This window comes from Oncorhynchus tshawytscha, linkage group LG21, assembly GCF_018296145.1.
Source record: "Oncorhynchus tshawytscha isolate Ot180627B linkage group LG21, Otsh_v2.0, whole genome shotgun sequence".
Classification (NCBI taxonomy): domain Eukaryota; kingdom Metazoa; phylum Chordata; class Actinopteri; order Salmoniformes; family Salmonidae; genus Oncorhynchus; species Oncorhynchus tshawytscha.
The window spans coordinates 6,819,214-6,833,592 of NC_056449.1; the positions used below are offsets into that span (position 1 = coordinate 6,819,214).

Sequence of the window (14,379 nt, forward strand, 5' to 3'; positions counted from 1 at the left end):
GGTCACAGTTGTAAATGTTCTCAACTAGCCAACCTGGTTGAATAAAGGTACAATTAAAATTAAAATGTAAAAAAAAGATTGGAAAATGGTGCGTTTCTGTGTTTGTATAAAAACAAATATTAATTTAAAAAGTTCTACCTGATAACATAAAAAGTTAAAACATTTTAAAAACAGTGATTTTCAAACACTATGAGATTCGAGGGGATGTGGGGAGCGAGAAAATACCTTTCCTTGGTCAAAAAACTCCATTTTGAAAATCACTGTTTTTAGCTATGAATCCTACCCTGTGATGTCACAGAGAAAACAAATGTTTTAGGACCTTTCTTCTTATCGGTTTAACCACAGATCATAAAAGCTGCTATTTTCACATGTGTAGACACTGGTTTGGTGCTGGAGTTGATGAATAAGTGGCAGAATTGTCCATTAAGGGTTAAGGTTTTCAAACTTAAACAACGACACTGTTAAGTTCAGGCATTCATTCCAAATGGTTATGGTAAAAGGGTTAAGGTTTGGGATCCCACTGGGATTGAACACGTGACCCTCGGAAGGATGACTCTGAGCATGAAGAGCAAACCAGGCGGTCAAAAACACTTACATGCTCTGGCATTCAAAAGCAGCCATATCAAATGAACATCAATTAAGAATTATATCAATGGATGGAATCAGTGAACGAATGGCTGCAGCAACGGTCTGACAAACACAACTGGCACTGCATAACAAAGGAGGCCTAATTCGACAAATGAATTCGACAAAAGTTTATTGAACGAGATAACAAGTTTTTCAAATAACTTAGTATCTCGTTCGAACGACTAAGTATCTCGTTTAAAAGACGTAGTAAAAAAAAATAATAATAATTTGTACCATGTCATTCCAACTAGAGATTAAGTCGTTCAAACAAGATACTAAGTTGTTCTTTTAGGGCTTCAAGGCTTCCGTAGTTATGTTTAGGTAGTTGTGTTGTTGCTGTGTGTATGTGCATGTGTTCTTGTGTATGTGAGAGTGGTGCTAACTGAGTTTTGATCCTGCTCTGTGTGTGTGTGTGTGTGTGTGTGTGTGTGTGTGTGTGTGTGTGTGTGTGTGTGTGTGTGTGTGTGTGTGTGTGTGTGTGTGTGTGTGTGTGTGTGTGTGTGCCAGCGCGTTGTGGTAGCAGAATCAGAATTAGTTAGGTAACATAGATAAATAAGATGTTTTATCTTATTTATTGTCATTAGAATGTCTTCTTTTTTAATAATACTGTTGGCAGTTTGCAGTTATCCCTTTTCTGCTAGGGCTCAGTTACTTGGGGCCCAGAGAGGGGAGAGGTCAGGTTAGTCTTATCTGTGAATGTGTCTGTAACTATTCCTAAACCATGTGAAGGGATGGCGTGATTAAAGGGGAACCAGCTAGTTGGCTCCACAATGTCTGTGTGCCAGTCACTCCTCTCTGTGATCTTGTCCAGGAGGGGTTGTATTTGATATGGGAGTATCTAGAATTGACAATTGATATATGCCATTGGATGAGGTAATGTTTTGGTACTATGTTGTACCAAGAACGAGAAGTAGAACCTCGTCTAAGAGAGCAAACTGAATTATAGTTAATGCTGTCTGGCTATGGGATACTCCTCTCTCAAGTAAAATTCTTCCTTTGTGCAGTTTTCCTAAGACCTGTGGTTTGTCATGTCGACTAGGGGGTGAATCTTTGCTATGAAGGATCTCAGTTGCCATTATCTTGACACTCTCAGGGAATTCATTGATATACACTGAATTGATCTGAGAGTCACAGGGCTATGGTGAAGCTCATATAATTAAAGATGGACTTCCTGATAACTCTGACTTGTGTGTGGGTTGCTCTCTCATGATTTGGTAATACAGGAAATTTCCACGACAGTGTGCGTATAAACGGGAGTGTGTGTGTGTGTGTTTGTGTGTGTCAGCAGACTGCTATTTCCCAGACCTAATGACAGCACAAAGGCAGAGGAGGAGAGGAGATAGAGAGATGGACCTGTGCTGAGTGGAGGAGAGATATCTGATGGAGAGGCAGGAAATAGAGTGGTGGAGGAGTGGAGAGGTGGGGGCTGATGGAGGAATGGAAAGCCAGACAGCGATACAAAGACACACAAAACTACACACACACACACACACACACACCACACCACCGTTGACTGATAGGGTGTGATGTGATTGTGACCTCGTCAGCAGTGACTCCATTAGAACGGGTGTGTGATGCCGATTTGGCAAATAGGCTGTCACTCAGGGTGACTTCACTGACCCAGTTGTCATGGGACACCAAGACGGAGGCCACAGCCGAGGAATGACGTGTACTTCAACTCTGATTGGTCAAACTATTGGTTCTAATACTCTCTCTCTCTCTTTCTCTCAATCAGATTCTAAATAAACTGTCTCAAGAGAATTCTAGAGGTCAGAGGGGAGATTCTGATCAACCTGTATGATACCGAACCGGAAGGTCCAAATTCTGGACCCATGACTGTCTATATCAATCATAATATTCCAGGGGTTAATCAGTAACACTTAGACACCTGACAAACCAGGTTAGTGGACTGGTTAACCAATCAATAGCTTCTGTTGATATTATGCACAACCAATGGGGTGAGAGTGCAGAGTCCAGTAGAGAACCCTCCCCTCTCCATGTCCACCCAGTGATTTGATTGCCGTAATGAGATGGTCTGGTTTCCATGGTAACAGTGACCCCCTCCTCGGTTTCAACCCATGTTTCTCTCTCTCCCAGTCTCTCTCCCTCTTCCTCTCTCTCTCACTCTGTCTCTCACTCTCTCAAAAGGGCAACACTCCTTTAAACTTGAGGTGTGTTTGTGTGTGTGTATGAGTAGGTGTGTGAGTAGGCGTGTGTGTGTGCGTGTGCAGGTGGGATATTGTGTCTGTGTCTGTATGTGTGTGTTGTAAGTCATGGAGAGAACTCTCGTTTCCCCCAGCGATAGTGGGGACAGCATGGCAATATTTTGCCAGCTGAGGGTTGGTCTTCAGACAGCACGAATTGATATGCCCTCTCAATCAGAGTGGGGGATGGACGGATGAAGTGTGTGTGTGTATGCGTGTATGTGCATGTGTGCGGTTCTGCATGTGTGTGTGTGTTCAGTTGACACTTCCAGCTGTCCCTGTCCCATTACCCTGCATCCCAGTCACTGTTTGCTGGCCCTGGGGGGTTGAAACTGTGTTAGAGCCGGGATGTGTGAGGCGGCCAGGAGTCTACATGGAGAACAGAGTCCCAGAGCAGCTCATCATTCTACTGCCTGGCCTGCATGGCAGACATAGCCCACCCCCCCATCTGGGTAAGCTTCAACAGCAGATGGATGCTAGAGTGTGAAATTATGTATCACAGACTAGTTATTTACATATAACCACCTGGAAACTTTTGTCACTTTTATCTCTTGTCTTTCTCTTAAGTTTTCTGTCTTTTATTTTGTTGTCTCCCTCTCCCTCTCTCTCCCTCCCTCTCCCTCTCCCTCTCTCCCTCTCCCTCTCTCTCTCTCTCTCTCTCCCTCTCTCTCTCTCCCTCTCTCTCTCCATCTCTCTCTCTGTCTCTCTGTCTCTCTCTCTCTGTCTCTCTGTCTCTCTCTCTCTCTCTCTCTCTCTCTCTCTCTCTCTCTCTCTCTCTCTCTCTCTCTCTCCCTCTCTCCCTCTCTCCCTCTCTCTCTCTCTCTCTCTCTGTCTCTCTGTCTCTCTGTCTCTCTGTCTCTCTGTCTCTCTGTCTCTCTGTCTCTCAGTGGTAGATTAATTGGATGAAGCCAGGATGGCTGTATGGTCCCGGTGGAAAAACCCCATCATCTGTAAGAGCCTAATTAAACACAGGATCCTTATTGTTTTCTCTCCTTTTCTTCCCTTCCTTTCCTCTACTCCATCTCTCTCTGAAGTTTACATCTCAGTATAGGCTGTTTCAATGTCACCTAAAGCCCGCAATACACACACACACACATATACACACATGTACACACACATATACATACACACATATACACACATGTACACACACACACACACAGTTTTCAATGTCAAAACTAGTGGCGTGTGTGTCTGGCTGGATACAGATCTTACAGTGTTAGTGCTGAGGTTCATATCAACAGGACAGCAGTCAACACTCTTTTGGCCTTCAGATCTAGAGTGGGCTCCTGTTACAGTGCCTCACCTGCAAAACACTTCAGACCAGTAGAGACAGACAGATCAGGCACACAGAAGAGAGAGTGGATGGATAAAAATAAATACATCCCAGGTGAATAAGAGAAATAGGAAAAATAGACCAGATAGAAGATAGAAACATTTAAAGAGAGATCAGGTAATCAAAAGGTCAATCCGATATAAACACGGGTTGGAAAATGGAGCTCAGACGGAAAGAGAGAGAGAGTGTTATTATTTTATTTATTTTCACCTTTATTTAACCAGGTAGGCCAGTTGAGAACAAGTTCTCATTTACAACTGCGACCTGGCCAAGATAAAGCAAAGCAGTGAGACAAAAACAACAACACAGAGTTACACATGGAATAAACAAACGTACAGTCAATAACACAATAGAAAAATCTATGTACAGTGTGTGCAAATGTAGAAGAGTAGGGAGGCAATAAATAGGCCATAGAGGCTAAATAATTACAATTTAGCATTAGCACTGGAGTGATAGATGTGCAGAAGATGATGTGCAAGTAGAGATACCGGGGTGCAAAAGAGCAAGAAGATAAATAACAATATGGGCATGAGGTAGTTGGGTGTACTATTTACAGATTGGCTGTGAACAGGTACAGTGATCGGTAAGATGCTCTGACAGCTGATGCTTAAAGTTAGAGAGGGAGATATAAGACTTCAGCTTCAGTGATTTTTGCAATTCATTCAGGTCATTGGCAGAAAACTGGAAGGAAAGGCGACCAAAGGAAGTGGTGGCGTTGGGGATGACCAGTACCTGCTGGAGCACGTGCAACGCATGGGTGTTGCTATGGTGACCAGTGAGCTGAGATAAGGCGGAGCTTTACCTAGCAAAGATTCATAGATGACCTGGAACCAGTGGGTTTGGCGACGAATATGTAGCGAGGGCCAGCCAACGAGAGCATACAGGTCGCAGTGCTGGGTAGTATATTGGGATTTGGTGACAAAATGTATGGCACTGTGATAGACTACACCCAATTTGCTTAGAAGAGTGTTGCAGGCTATTTTGTAATGACATCGCCAAAACCAAGGATCGATAGGATAGTCAGTTTTACGAGGGTATGTTTGGCAGCATGATAAATAGGAAGCCAATTCTAGATTTAATTTTGGATTGGATATGCTTAAAACCTCTTTGGGACAGGTGGGGTGCTAACAGCTCATCTCGACAACATCCTGTGAAATTACAGAGCGCGAAATTCAAAATACAGAATTCATAATATTAAACATTCATTAAAATACAAGTGTCTTATATCGTTCAAAAGCTTAACGTCTTGTTAATCCAGTCGCATTGTCATATTTCAAAGAGGCTTTACGGCGAAAGCATACCATGTGATTATCTGAGGACAGCTCACCGCATACAAAAGCATTAAAAGCATTTTCCAAACAAGCAGCGGCGTCACAAAAGTCAGAAATAGTGATAAAATAAATCACTTACCTTGGAAGATCTTCCTCTGTTTGCAATCCCAAGGGTCCCAGCTATATAACAAATGGTCATTTTGTTCGATAAAGTCCTTCTTTATATCCCAAAAAAGTCAGTTTAGTTGGCGTGCTTGATTCAGTAAACCATCTGTTTCACTTGTTCAAAATGCATACAAAGGAATCCCAAAAGTTACCAATAAACTTCGTCCAAACAAGTCAAACAAAATTTCTAATCAATCCTCAGGTTCCCTAATATGTAAATAAATGATGAAATTTAAGACGGAGATAAATAAGGAAGTGCCCTCATCCACGCGCACCACAATACTACAGTCAAAATGAGAGCCACTTAGAAAAACTACAAATTCTAGCTCATTTTTCAAAAAACAAGCCTGAAACTCTTTCTAAAGACTGTTGACATCTAGTGGAAGCCCTGGGAACTGCAATCTGGGAGGTAATTCCTTTGATCTTCCCATAGACAGCGATTTCAGTAGGTGTTGACCTAAAAAAAAAAAAACGGTTGTCGCCTGCCATATCAGTTCTATAATACTCACATACATATTTTAACAGTTTTAGAAACTTCAGAGTTTTATTTTATGCAAATTCTAGCTTCTGGGCCTGAGTAACAGGCAGTTTACTTTTGGCACATCATTCATCCAAATTTCCAAAAACTGCCACCTATCCCTAAAAAGTTCATGTGAGTCTGGAAGGAGAGTTTACAGTCTAACCAGATGCCTAGGTATTTGTAGTTGTCCACATATTCTAAGTCAGAACTGTCCAGAGCAGTGATGTCATCCAAGACCTCAGAAGTCTGGTTCATCCTTGGGAGCAATTTCCAAATGCCTGAAGGTACCACGTTCATCTGTACAAACAATAGTATGCAAGTATAAACACCATGGGACCATGCAGCTGTCATACCGCTCAGGAAGGAGACGCATTCTGTCTGCTAGAAATGCACGTACTTTGGTGCGAAAAGTGCAAATCAATCCCAGAACAACAGCAAAGAACCTTGTGAAGATGCTGGAGGAAACAGGTACAAAAGTATCTATATCCACAGTAAGACTAGTCCAATATCAACATAACCTGAAAGGCCACTCAGCAAGGAAGGAGCCACGGCTCCAAAACATTCATAACAACCCAGACTATGCTTTGCAACTGCAAATGGGAACAAAGATCGTACTTTTGGAGAAATGTCCTCTGGTCTGATGAAACAAAAATAGAAATGCTTGGCCATAATGACCATCGTTATGTTTGAAGGAAAAAGGGAAGGAAAAAACGTGAAGCACGGGGGTGGCAGCATCATGTTGTGGTGGTGCTTTGCTGCAGGAGGGACTGGTGCACTTCACAAAATAGATTGCATCATGAGGAGGAAAATTATGTGTATATATTGAAGCAACATCTCAAGACATCGGTTAGGAAGTTAAAGCTTGGTCACAAATAAGTCTTCCAAATGGACAATGACCCCAAGCATACTTCCAAAGTTGTGGCAAAATGGCTTAAGGACAACAAAGTCAAGGTATTGGGGTGGCTATTACAAACCCTGACCTCAATCCTATAGAAAATGTGTGGGCAGAACTGAAAAAGCATGTGTGAGCAAGGAGGCCTACAAACCTGATTCAGTTACACCAGTTCTGTCAGGAGGAATGGGCCAAAATTCACCCAACTTATTGGGGGAAGCTTGTTGAAGGCTACCCGAAATGTTTGACCCAAGTTAAACCATATAACCCTCCCGTGGTCCTGGGGTCAGTGTGACCCAGGTCCTGTGTGTGGAGGGCTCCCCTTTCTGCGCTCTGCGCTCGCGGGTCAGAGCGACCCAGGCCATGTGTTTCCAGGGCTCTCGCTCTGCGCTGGCGGGTCAGAGCGACCGTGCCAGCCACTGGCGAGGCGTGTGCCTCTGAGCGTAGTAGAGTGTCTGCGAGTGTGGCGAGTGTGGCGAGGTTGTGCCCGGCTCCCCGCTCTGCGCTATGTGCTCTGTCCTCGCCGCTTTGCGCTCTTGGGTCAGAGCGACCCAGCCAGCCGCTGCACAGGTCCGGACGTGCCTCGCAGTGTGCTAGAGAGCAGCCGAGTGTTGTAGTTGCGCTCTGGGCTCGCGGGTCAGAGCGACCCAGGCCCTGTGTTTCCAGGGCTCTGCGCTTTGCTCTCCCGAGTCAGAGCGACCGTGCCAGCCACTGGCGAGGCGTGTGCCTCTGAGCGTAGTAGAGTGTCTGCGAGTGTGGCGAGTGTGGCGAGGCTGTGCCGGGCTCCCCGCTCTGCGCTCTGTGCTCTGTCCTCTGTGCTCTGCGCTCTCGGGTCAGAGCGACCCTGCCAGCCACTGGCGAGGCGTGTGCCGTCGAGCGTAGTAGAGTGTCTGCGAGTGTGGCGAGGCTGTGCTCTGGGCTCACAGCTCTGCGCTCTGCGCTCTGGGCTCTGCGCTCATGGGTCAGAGTGACCCAGCCAGCCGCTGCACAGGTCCGGACCTGTGCTCCGCTGTGTGCTAGAGAGCAGCCGAGTGTTGCAGTTGCGCTCTGCTCTCGTGGGTCAGAGCGACCCAGCCAGCCGCTGCACAGGTCCGGACGTGCTCCGCTGTGTGCTAGAGAGCAGCCGAGTGTTGCAGTTGCGCTCTGCTCTCGTGGGTCAGAGCGACCCAGCCAGCCGCTGCACAGGTCCGGACGTGCTCCGCTGTGTGCTAGAGAGCAGCCGAGTGTTGCAGTTGCGCTCTGCGACCCAGGCCCTGTGTTTCCAGGGCTGGCCCTCTGCGCTCTGCGCTCTGCGAGTCCGAGCGACCCTGTCAGCCACTGGCGAGGCGTATGCCGTGGAGTGTACTAGAGTGTCTGCGAGTGTGGCGAGTGTTCTTGTTGCGCTCTGCGAGTCAGAGCGACCCAGCCGGCCGCTGCACAGGTCCGGACGCGCTCCGCTGTGTGCTAGAGAGCAGCCGAGTGTTGCAGTTGCGCTCTGCGATTCAGAGCGACCCAGCCAGCCACTGCACAGGTCCGGACGTGCTCCGCTGTGTGCTAGAGAGCAGCCGAGTGTTCTTGTTGCTCGGCTCGGGTTTGGGTCGACTGCACAGGGCTACACAGGTGCGCGCAAGCGAGCCTCAAGCATTTTCGGGTCTCGGTATCCCGCGTAAGCCTTCCGGCCGGCCCTACGTAGAGAGGATACTAATATTGTCATCGGCGCCCACCCACACCAACCCGCACACACACACACACACACACACACACACACACACACAAAGTGACCGGCGCCCCACCCGTGCCAAGTGCGCTCTTCCCCGCAGCTCAGCGGACCCGCTCGGCTCCACCGATCGGCCATGGCCGCGCGTTTTACGGCCGCGCAGGTTGTAGAACAGATCTTGTCCAGCGTGGACCAAGAATACTACTCGGATTGCCAGGAGGAGGAAGAGGAAGAGGTTTCGAAAGACGAAGACGGGGAGGAATACAACCCCGAGCGCCGCGAGGTCGACGATGCCTCTTCTCCCTCTTCTGAGGAAGAGCAGCCCGAGGAAGAGCTGCCCGAGGACGAGCGCGAGGACCGCGACGAGGAAGAGATCTCCTCGGCCCCGGACCGACGGGAGCCGCCGTTGCTGTCGAAGAACGGCAAAATCGAGTGGTCCCCCGTGGCCTACGGCCGCCACCGCGGGCCCCTGGCGATCTGCCACGCCGGGCCGGACCAGACTCCGGGCCCCACGGCCTATGCCGCGACACAGGCCCGCGACATCGCGTCCGCCTTCCACCTGTTTGTCACACCGGCGATAGAAAGGATAATTGTGGAAATGACGAACCTGCACGGGGCCAGAAAATACGGCGACGGCTGGCGACCCATGGACGCCACGGACCTGCGCGCCTACCTAGGGCTGCTGATCCTAGCGGGCGTCTACAGGTCCCGGGGCGAGGCCGCGGCAAGCCTGTGGGACGCCGAGAGCGGCAGGACCGTGTTCCGAGCCACCATGTCGCTCAAGGTCTTTCACAGGTACTCGAGGCTGCTGCGATTCGACGACCGCCAGTCGAGACCCGCCAGACTCGCCACGGACAAACTCGCAGCCATACGGGAGGTCTGGGACCTGTGGGAGGCGCGGCTGCCGGCCCTCTACAACCCGGGGCCCGACGTGACGGTGGACGAGCAACTGGTCCCGTTCAGAGGTACTGTGCTTGCGCTTGTGCGCGTGCGTGCGCGTGTGCTTACATGTCTATACAGAGCGTGTGTGACACAACGGTTGGCCCTTTTGTCTACCCCGTTGCACACGGTAACCACACTAATGTCTTGTCCCCTTTCCAAAAAGGCCGCTGTCCTTTCCGTCAGTACATCCCCAGCAAGCCGGCCAAATACGGCATCAAGTCGTGGGTGGCCTGCGACGCCAAGTCCAGCTACGCTTGGAAGATGCAAGTGTACACCGGCAAGGCGGCCGGCGGAGGCCCCGAGAAGAACCAGGGGATGCGCGTCGTCCTCAATCTGACAACGGGCCTGAGCGGTCGCAACGTCACCTGCGACAACTTCTTCACCTCCTACGACCTGGGTCAGCGGCTCCTCGAGAGGAACCTCACCATGGTGGGCACGGTGAGAAAGAACAAGGCCGAGCTCCCGCCCGCGCTGCTCGAGTCCAGGGGCAGACAGGTCCTGTCCTCCAGGTTCGCCTTCACGCCCACCGCCACTCTGGTGTCCTACCTGGCAAAGAGAAACAAGAACGTGCTACTCTTGAGCACGCTGCACACAGAGGGCCACATCAGCGATCGTCGCGACAAGAAGCCGGCCCTCATCCTAGACTACAACTGCAACAAGGGGCGTGGACAACCTAGGCAAGGTGGTGGGCACCTACAGCTGCAGACGGATGACTGCCCGCTGGCCCCTGGTCGTCTTCCACAACATCCTCGACGTGTCCTCCTACAACGCCTTTGTCATATGGCGAGAGATCAAGCCTGACTGGATGCCTGGCAAGCGGAACAAGCGCAGGGTGTTCCTCGAGCAGCTGGGAAAGGCACTCGTGAAGCCACTGATCCAAAGAAGGCAGCATCTGCCCCGCACCGAAGCGGCATCAGCCCTTGTCAAAGTCCTACAGAGTGCTGCGGAGGCGCCTCCTGATCAACAGCGCCAGGGCCCCGCCGCTGGCACGGCCGCTGCCCCGCTCGTTGCCCCGGCCACCACCGAGGCAAGTAAGAGGAAGAGGTGTCAGCTCTGCCCACCCAAGAAGGACTCCAAGACACACACGGTGTGCTGCAGGTGTAAGAAATACATCTGCAAAGGCTGTTCACAGAGGAGAAGGTACGGTGGGATTCAAAATGATTGGTGATCTGTTTGTTAACTTGGCTTTCGAAGATTTTAGAAAGGATGGGCAGGATGCATATAGGTCTATAACAGTTTGGGTCTAGAGTGTCTCCCCCTTCGAAAAGGGGGGTGATACGAAAGAGAGGTTGAACAGGCTAGTAATAGGGGTTGCAACCATTTCGGTGGATAATTTTAGAAAGAGAGCGTCCAGATTGTCTAGCCCAGCTGATTTGTAGGGATCCATATTTTGCAGCTCTTTCAGAACATCAGCAGTCTGGATTTGGGTGAAGGAGAAGTGGGGGGGGGGTCGGGCAAGTTGCTGCAGGGGGTGCAGAGCTGTTGGCCAGGGTAGGGGTAGCATGGCCAGCCGTAGAAAAATGCTAATTGAAATGATCGATTATCATAGATTTATCGGTGGTGACAGTGTTTCCTAGCCTCATCTGGGAGGAGGTGCTCTTATTCTCCATGGACTTTACAGTGTCCCAAAACCTTTTGGAATTAGTGCTACAGGATGCAAATTTCTGTTTGAAAAAGCTTTAGCTTTCCCAACTCACTGTGTATATTGGTTCCTGACTTCCCTGAAAAGTTGCATATCGCAGGGGCTATTCGATGCTAATGCAGAACGCCACAGGATGTTTTTATGCTGGTCAAGGGCTGTCAAGTCTGGGGTGAACCAAGAATCTGTTCTTAGTTCAACATTTTTTGAATGGGGCATGCTTATTTAAGATGGTGAGGAAAGCTCTTTTAAAGAGCAACCAGGCATCCTCTTCTGACGGGATGAGGTCAATATCCTTCTAGGATACCCGGGCCAGGTCAATTAGAAAGGCCTGCTTGCTGAAGAGTTTTAGGGAGTGTTTGACAGTGATGAGGGGTGGTCGTTTGACCGTGGATCCATTATAAATGCTGGCAATGAGGCGGTGATCACTGAGATCCTGGTTGAAGACAGCATTTGTGTATTTAGAGAGGAAGTTGGTCAGGATGATATCTAAGAGGGAGCCCATGGTTGTGGATTTAGGGTTGTACCTGGTAGGTTCCTTGATAATTTGTGTGAGATTGAGGACATCTAGCTTAGATTTTAGGATGGCCGGGGTGTTAAGCATATCCCAGTTTAGGTCACCTAACAGTACAAACTCTGAAGATAGATGGGGGGCAATCAATTCACATATGGTGTCTAGGGCACAGCAGGGGGCTGAGGGGGGTCTATAACAAGTGGCAGCGGTGAGAGACTTGTTTCTGGAAAGGTGGATTTTTAAAAGTAGAAGCTTGAATTGTTTGGGCACAGACCTGGATAGTATGACAGAACTTTGCAAGCTATCTCTGCAGTAGATTGCAACTCTGCCCCCTTTGGCAGTTCTATCTTGTGGAAAAAGTTGTAGTTGGAGATGGAAATTTCTGGATTTTTGGTGGCCTTCCTAAGCCAGGATTCAGACATGGCTAGGACATCAGGGTTGGCGGAATGTGCTAAAGCAGTGAGTTAAACAAACTTAGAGAGGAGGCTTCTAATGTTAACATGCATGAAACCAAGGCTTTTACTGTTACAGAAGTTAACAAATGAGAGCGCCTGGGGAATGGGAATGGTGCTGGGGGCTGCAGGGCCTTGGTTAACTTCTTGATGCTACCCATCCCTGTCGCGGGATCAATTTTGTCAGCAACCGCTGAATAGCATAGCGCAACAGTCAAATAATATTACTAAGAAATATTCATATTCACGAAATCACAAGTGCAAAATTGCAAAACACAGCTTAGCCTTTTGTTAATCCACCTGTTATCTCAGATTTTTAAATTATGCTTTACAACGAAAGCAATCCAAGCGTTCGTGTAAGTTTATCGATAGCCTAGCATAGCATTATGTACACTTAGCATCAGGAAGCTAGGTCATGAAAATCAGAATAGCAATCAAATTAACCGTTTACCTTTGATCTTCGGATGTTTTCACTCACGAGACTCCCAGTTACACAACAAATGTTCCTTTTGTTCCATAAAGATCATTTTCATACCCAAAATACCAACGTTTGTTTGTTGCGTTATGTTCAGAAATCCACAGGAAAGAGCGGTCACGACAACGCAGACGGAAATTCCAAATAGTCTTCATAATGTCCACAAAAACATGTCAAACGTTTTTTTAAATCATTCCTCAGGTAGTTTTAAAAATATATATTCGATAATATATCAACCGAGTGTGTAGGTTTTTCAATAACAGCGGGAGGAACAATGGCGGCTTTACTCTGTAGCGCAAAAACTCACTCTGAGAGCCCCCACCTATCCACTTATGCAATGTGATCTTTCACGCTCAGTTTCAGGCTTTTATTTTGAAAAATATGTCTAAAGACTGACACCTTAGGGAAGCCAGAGAAATGGAGGATAGGCATGCATAGGAACAGAAGGGTTTCAAAATAAGAGGCGCTTCCTGATTGGATTTATCTCAGGGTTTCGCCTGCAATATCAGTTCTGTTATACTCACAGACAATATTTTGACAGTTTTGGAAACTTTAGAGTGTTTTCTATCCTAATCTGTCAATTTATATGCATATTTTAGCATCTGGTCCTGAGAAATAGGCCGTTTACTTTGGGAACTTTGTTTTTCCAAACATAAAAATAGTGGAGGGTGGAACAAATGTGCTATCTAAGGCATGTTGTGCAAGGCTGGGGGCTCTACAGAGAAATAAGACAAATATCACTGACCAGAACAGCAATAGACAAGGCATATTGACATTTTTTCTTTATTTAAAAAATATATATTTCACCTTTATTTATCCAGGTAGGCTAGTTGCGAACAAGTTCTCATCTACAACTGCGACCTGGCCAAGATAAAGGGAGAGATTGGGGAGAGGCATGTGTAGCCGAGTGATGTATAAAAGGGCTCCGCGTGTCAGGATTGGTAGTTTGCCTCAGGGACTCCTCTGTCTGTCCTCATGCCAGTGTTGTGCAGCTGAAATGGGATATTTTAATGAAAGAACAAAAGGAACAACCAGAAATAATTGAACGTCTGGAGCTGTTACACTGACCATCTGCATATCACTATCCTGAATTACTACCTGCTCACCTGGGAATGACAGAGGGAGGGAGGGAGGGAGGTGGAAAGAGAACACAGTTAGGAGGAGAGCGAGAGAGGGAAAGAGGGAGAGTAGTTAGGAGTGAGACTATGAGAGTGCTGTATGGCCTCTGTCAAGTCAATTATCTTCAGGACATTTTTCTTCGAAACGATTGCAAGATTTTGTGACCCTTCTTGCGATATGCCAGAAGCAAGGGATCAAAACTGTGCCTAGCCACACACTTCAATTTCCTGGAAGAGAAATAAACAAGCCGAGAGATAAATGAATAAAACACAACAAAACATCAGAACATGTGGTCTGATAAGGCCATGCACAGACCTTTCAGGGGGCAGGTTCACAAAAACCCCCTTTGACTATTTACATATTTTTTTTTTTTGCATAAGCCTATTTATATCTGCAACAACACACTCACTCGTCAGAAGTTGAAAGCAAGCTAGTTACAGTGCCTCCTAAAGACATGATTGACATTGGGAAAAGAGGGTAGGCTGTCAGCTGATCGTTGATGTCAATGATTGATATAAATCTGATAG

At 47.7% G+C, this 14,379-nt stretch overlaps 1 pseudogene; it reads left to right on the forward strand.

The window, feature by feature from the left end:
• The first annotated feature begins 8,847 nt into the window (after positions 1–8,847).
• LOC121840318 overlaps positions 8,848–14,379 on the forward strand; it is a 53,188-nt pseudogene continuing 47,656 nt past the window's right edge.